Raw genomic sequence first — 7130 nt, 5'->3', positions numbered from 1 at the left:
GGTTTATAAGGACGCTGTCGACCGGCTATTGGGCGTACCTAGACTCAGGTTCATTGGGCAGTCGTAAAGTAGGCGTGTCCAAAGGGGGAGTGGGCTAAGCGGCGGTTCCCGCCCAGTCACGTGAGATGAGTTAAGGGCCACAGTGGATACTGCCACTTTTAGCTGGCATCCGCACGTTAATTGCGCGTGTATGTGCCCCAGCTTTTTAAAGTGTCCTTGCCTGCCTAGCTTAGAAGCCCTGACTCTTTTGTTTGGTTGTATCATTTCGAGACAGGGTTTCTCTGGGTAGCCCTGCTGTCATGGAACAACTCCATCTGTGACCAGGCTGTCCTCAAGAGATCTGCCTGCCTCTTCCTCCATGTGATTGAAGGTGTGAGTGCTGTGATTAAAAGCGTCCACCACCACGCCCAGCCCCCCTTTTTAAAAAGATTTATTTATTTTTGGTTTTCGAGACAGGGTTTCTCTGTGAAGCCCTAGCTGTCCTGGAACTCACTCTGTAGACCAGGCTGGCCTCGAACTCAGAAATCCGTCTGCCTCTGCCTCCCAAGTGCTGGGATTAAAGGCGTACACCACCAGGCCTGGCAAGATTTATTTATTATTACATCTTAGTACACTGTAGCTGTTCAGACAGCACCAGAAGAGGGCGTCAGATCTCATTACAGATGGTTGAGTCATGATGTGGTTGCTGGGATTTGAACTCAGGACCTGTGAAAGAACAGTCAGCGTTCTTAACCGCTGAGCCATCTCTCCAGCCCTTGTTTTTCTTACCCCTACATTGTACCACCACCAAAACAAAAATCCCAGGCCGTAAACTGAGCTCATAGTTCCAGAAAGCCAGCTCTTTGGGGATTGCAGAAGAAAAGCAGCTGCCTGACCCCAGATATCTGGTGATAGAAAAAGACCTTGTCTAAGGAAAACAGCTAACCCCCATTCTGCCCCTATGAAACCTTCTTCTCCCTTCCCCATCCTTAGCTATAAAATCCCCAGCCTGAAACACAATCTACATTGTCTAGATCATGGTACTGAGAGGCTACCTGCCAGATAAATAAACTCTAGATGTTAATGCTGTCTACACTCATCCTTTCTTTCCACAAACATAATTCTTTCTCTCTCTCTCTCTCTCTCTCTCTCTCTCTCTCTCTCTCTCTCTCTCAAAACAAAACAAAACAAAACAAACAAACAAACAAACAAACAAACAAAAACCAGTCAGAGTGGCACAGAACTTTAGTCCCAGTTCTCTAGAAGCAGAGAACTCTGCTTTCAACTAGCCTGGTCTACATAGGATAGTTAGAGGCAGGCAGAATTCTTTGAGTCCAAGGCCAGCCTTGTCTATACAGTAAAGTCCAGGATAGCCAGGGCTACAAAGAGAGACTCTGTTTCAAAACACAAACACAAAATGAACAAACAAACTGCCCACACATCTAGATTCCATCCCTGCAGAGCTGAAACCACTCTTAGTTATGACCATGGCAACTCATAAAAGAAAGCATCTAGTTGGGGGCTTGCTCACATTTCCAGAGACTCAGTCCCTTATCATCATGTGGGGAGCATGGTGGGACGAGTGGGAATGTCTTACTTTGTACACTGCTCTGTTGGCGTGTTTGTATCTGTGCAATGGAGATCAGCGAGCCCTGAAGAGCACACGCATGTCATTAAGGCTGGGCAGCAGCACCATCTCACTAGCCCTTTATTTTTATCTTTTGTTTATTGAGACAAGGTCTCACCACATAGCTCTGTCTGGCTTGGAAATCATGTAGATCAGGCTGACCTTAAACTCATATATACACCTGCCCCTGCCTTCCAAGTGCTGAAGTTAAAGGTATGTGCTACCTTACCCAACATACTTTATTTTATATCACTCAATTGCCAAGGCTACGCTGAAGTCACCATCTTCCTACCTCAGTCCTTCAGGTGCTGGGATGACAAGTGTCCCTTGCCCAGCTAGCTAGCTTTGTAATTAGCAGGGTCTCAGTGTTTCTAGTTTCCTTATTTGGTGTACTGAGGGTGGACTCAGGGCTGCCTGTGTGCCAGGCAAGCCCTCTGCCACTATCTACAGCTCCAGGCTTTGTTTTGGTATCATTTGTTTTAGGAGTTTGCTTTTTAGCCTTTTAAAAATATTATATATACGATCCTTTTGCCTGCAAGTATGCACGTGTACCACGTGTGTGCCTAGTAGCCCCAGAGGTCAGAAGATGCCATTGGATCCCCTGGAACTGGGGTTACAGACAATTGTGAGTTGTCATATGGGTACTGTAGTGGCTATTCCTGGTTGTCAACTTGACTATATTTGGAATGAACTACAATCCAGAATTGGAAGGCTCACCAGTGACCCTTATCTGGAGGCTTGGAGATAGAAGTTTCTGATCTGGATCTTGGTATGGAGATCTTGAGGCATAGTAGCTATGGACTCCAGAAGATTCAATCTCCGAGTTCAAGGTCATCTGGGATTAAAGGTGTGGTGGAACACACCTTTAATCTGGGCTACACCTTCTGCTGGAGACAATATAAGGACATTGGAAGAAAGGAGTCTTGCTCCTTTGCCTGCTTGCTGTGTGAGACTGAGTAACTGCTAGATCCTTGAACTTCCATTCACAGCTACTACTGAACCATTGTTGGGAATTGGGCTGCAGACTGTAAGTCATCAATAAATTCCTTTACTATATAGAGACTATCCATAAGTTCTGTGACTCTAGAGAACCCTGACTAATACAGGTACCAAACACAACAAAGCCTATAACCATTGAGCCAACTCCCCAGCCCTGGTTTTGCTTTCCTCCATCCCATCCCACCCCCAATCCCCACCCCCCAAGACAAGGTTTCTCTGTGTAGCCCTAGCTGTACGGGAACTCAGAAATCTGCTTAACTGCCTCTGCTTACCCAGCGAGATGGGATTAAAGGCATGAGCCACCACCACTGGCTATGGTTTTGGTTTTTTGAGATAGGGTTTCGTGTATCCCAGTCTGGTCTGAAACCTGTAATTCTCTGAAAAACTACATAAATGTAGGTATGGGTCCCATGACTGCTCCTCCACGGGGCTCGGCCGCTCTGGGAGGCAGGACACAGGAAGTGACTGTGCTTACCACACGATGTCACTGGGCAGGTGTTGGGCCATAGGGAAGCCCTGGAACACTGATATGGAGATGGGAAAACACAGTATGAGGTGCGGGACAGTTGGAGGTGGCTTGGGGGTCCCCAGGCCTGCAAGGGTGCCTGGGCCGTCTAGTTCTCAGGTTGTGGAAGAGCTGAGAATGGAGTACCCCACCCCCACCCCCAAGGCTGGATCTAGCCTGGGGCTGGGATGTGTGTGGGAGTGAGGGAATGGGAACTCTGGCTGGAGCTTGTCTTTGGCATGATAGTGGAGGCAGCCTTGAGCTTGGCTTGGTCGTGGTTGGGAGCACAGAGAGGCCTTTTACAGGAGAATAGAAAGCCCTATAGGTGAAGGCCTTCTCCATGACTCCCCACGGTGGATCCTGATGAAAAGAGGTAGTCCATGGTTTTAAAGTGTTTATTGTCATGGCAGAAAATGGATGAGTAAAACCGTACCCCACTTCTCCGGGTGGGCCTGAGGTTAGTACCTTTTGCAGGGAGGAGTGCCTGAGAAGGAGAGTTTATTGACTAAGCCTCCAGGCCTTTAGTACCTCATTAAAATGGAGACCTGTCTTGAGCTTACAGGACTACAGGTCACTTCCTCTACACTGTGGAGGGGCTTGGGGCATTGACCTTATTAGACTAATAGTCACAAATCTATGAGGGGCGAGGAGCTGCAGCTAGTGCCACAGGCCTGGTGCCAGGGAACAGGTGAAGTGCCTACCATCCCTTCAGGGTCTCCGGGGCTTCTAGCTTTAGCTCCACCTGGAACCAGGCTACCTTTCATGAGAATGGAGCCCTGGTAGTCATCTTCTGACTTCTACAGGTATGCTGTAGAATAGGTATGTCTGTGTTCATATATACACATAAATATACATATGCACATGCACATACATGCACAGATACACAGACACGCACACACATATTTATTGAGAGTTTTGATTTCTTTAAAAACCAAGTTATGGGGCTGGTGTGATGGCTCAGTGGGTAAGAGTACCTGACTGCTCTTCCAAAGGTCCAGTGTTCAAGTCCCAGCAACCACATGGTGGCTCACAACCATCCGTAACGAGATCTGACGCCCTCTTCTGGTGTGTCTGAAGACAGCTACAGTGTACTTACATATAATAAATAAATAAATCTTTAAAAAAAAAAACCAAGTTATGATATGTGAATATGTTTTTGTTTTAGTCCCGGTGTGGAAGGGACTGGAGTGCTCTGAGGCCACTGCTGTACACACAGTCCCTTCCTGCTGTTGTGTTTGCTGAGTTGCCAGTTTGTTAGATATTTTGAAGATAATGAATTGACTTGCCCCTAGGACCTGATGCCCCTAATCTGCAGGAAGTAGTCTAAAAGAGTTCTACATCTGCTCTCCCCTCTAACCTTTCTCTCCTACCTAGTGTTATGAGATTAGAAGGATAATAGATATGAGAACCCAATAAAAGGGGCCGGAGAGATGGCTTAGTGGTTAAGAGCACTGACTATTCTTACAGAGGACCTGGGTTCAATTCTCAGCATCCACATGGCAGCTCATACCTGTCTGTAAGTTTAGTTTCAGAGCTTCTGACACCCACATGCTGATAAAAGACCAATCACCATAAAAATAAAAATAATAAAAAACAATAAAATAGCTTTAAAAATACTCCAGCATGCACAGACGCCCCCAAACAGGGAATGAAACATTTCAGTCTCGAGGCCACATGCACTCAAGCTATCGGTGTTGAAACGCAGGCCTATGAGAGGCAGCTCTTGGCAAGCTGAGGCAAGAGAAGTTTAAATTCCAGATTAACCTGGGCTATACAGTGAGATCTTGTCTCCAAAAGTGCATTTGGTTTGATTGAATTAATAATTAACTCAGTCAGCAATAATGCATCGGTGTCGCATTAAGGAAAGAAATCAAAGCACTTCCTCTTGTGTCATTAAGTCAAGAGCAAGCCCTGATGTAAATTCCCTACCCTGCTCTCCTTGTCCTCTGCCATCCCTGTCTGTCTGTTGATTGAGCTGAATCTGCCTGCATGAAGGCTGTCCTATGAGCTGCCCCTGTTGTGTGTCCATAACAAAGAGCTTGACTCTCTCATTGAGCAGCTCAGAGAGCATCACAAGGGGAAGGAAGGAGGAATACCTCACAGAAATATTAACAGTTTTACACTATTAAGTCAGTAAATCCAACTGACACAGGTTAATGAAAAGTATTACAGGGGCTGGCAATATGGCTCAGCAGATAAGAACATTGACTGCTCTTCTGAAGGTCTTGAGTTCAAATCCCAACAACCACATGATGGCTCACAACCACCTGTAATAAGATCTGACTCCCTCTTCTGGCATATCTGAAGACAGCTACAATGTACTTCTAAATCTTTGGGCCTGAGTGAGGGGGGTTGACCAGAGCGAGCAGAGGTCCAAATTCAATTCCCAACAACCACATGAAGGCTCACAACCATGTGTACAGTGTATTCATATACATAAAATAAATAAATCTTTTTTAAAAAGTATTGCAAATATCATTGTTTATCAGGTAATATCTGTACATTGATTTCAACATTTTTGGTGCATATTCTTATATTGTTTCCAGCAAATGATTATTATAAGCAATGTATAAACACACATGTATTATTCTTGGGTCAGGGGCATAGAGCAGTACATAATTTAAGATTACAGCTATTCATTAACTTAGGTTCTAAAAATTTATATGGAAATGGGAGCCAAATTTTTCTTTTAAAAGCAGTTTAAACAAGCCAGGCAGTAGTGGTGCACACCTTTAATCCTAGCCCTTGGGAGTCAGGGACAGAGGCAGAGGGACAGAAAGAGAGAGAGAGAGAGAGGCAGAGGTAGAGAGAGAGGGGCAGAGGCAGAGAGAGGGGCAGGGGCAGAGGCAAAGGCAGATGGATCTCTGTGAGTTTGAGACCAGCCTAGTCTACAAAGTTAGTTCCTAGGCCAGCCAGGGCTGTTACACAGAAAAACTTGTCTCAAAAAAACTAAAACCAAAATAAACCATGTTGAGTGGAATAAGACAGTTCTGAAGGGTTGTGTGTTGATTGTTGGTTTATGCACTCGAAAGCTTGAGCATGGGATCGTTTATAGTGATGGAGTCTTTGTGGCCTGTGAAGGGTACAGCAGGATTTAAGGTAGAATAGGCCATGTAAAGACAAGAGGGCTACAAAACAAATGCGAAAGCCAGCTCCAGAGCTAGCGAGGTATCCTGGTGGGTGACGGTGACGGCTTCCAAACCAGGCAACCCGAGTTCAGTTCCAGGAATCGAACAAAGAAGGGGAAAAGCAACTCCTCTGACTTCAAACCATGTGTGGTAGCCGGGCGTGGTGGCGCACGTCTTTAATCCCTGCACTCGGGAGGCAGAGGCAGGTGGATTTCTGAGTTCAAGGCCAGCCTGGTCTAGAGAGTGAGTTCCAGGACAGCCAGGGCTATATATACAGAGAAACTCTGTCTCGAAAAACCAAACCAAAAAACAAAACAAAACCAAAAAAACCAAAAAAAACCAAAAAACCCAAAAAACATATGTGGTGTCATGCTTAAGTCCACACATACACACGATTGAATAAATGCAATAAAAAATAAATACTGGGGCTGGAGAGATGGCTCAGTGGTTAAGAGCACTGACTGCTCTTCCAGAGGTCCTGAGTTCAATTCCCAGCAACCACATGGTGGTTTACAACCATCTGTAATGAGATCTGATGCTCTCTTCTGGTGTGTCTGAAGACAGTTACAGTATACTGTACTGTGCACCAAAGATAAATAAATCTTTTAAATAAATAAACAAATAAATACTGAACTAGTGAATTCTAGTTAAAGTCTCCTGGGTTGGGATAACTATCCCCTGCCACAGACCCCGCTAAGCCCTGGCAATAGACCTGCTCTGCTAGGGTGCCGAATGTTGTGTTAGCACCAGGGCTAGCGTCTAGACAGACCACACCAGGCCAATACATTTCCCCGTGGGAAATTTACTGTGGGGGAAGAGGGCAAAGGTGGCGACAAAGACGAAGGGGAGAAAGAGGGCAGAGACCAGGAGGGTATGCTTTTTTTTTTTTTTT

Source organism: Mus musculus, chromosome 8, assembly GCF_000001635.26.
Source record: "Mus musculus strain C57BL/6J chromosome 8, GRCm38.p6 C57BL/6J".
NCBI lineage: Eukaryota > Metazoa > Chordata > Mammalia > Rodentia > Muridae > Mus > Mus musculus.
Note: the sequence above shows the minus strand (reverse complement) of the source record.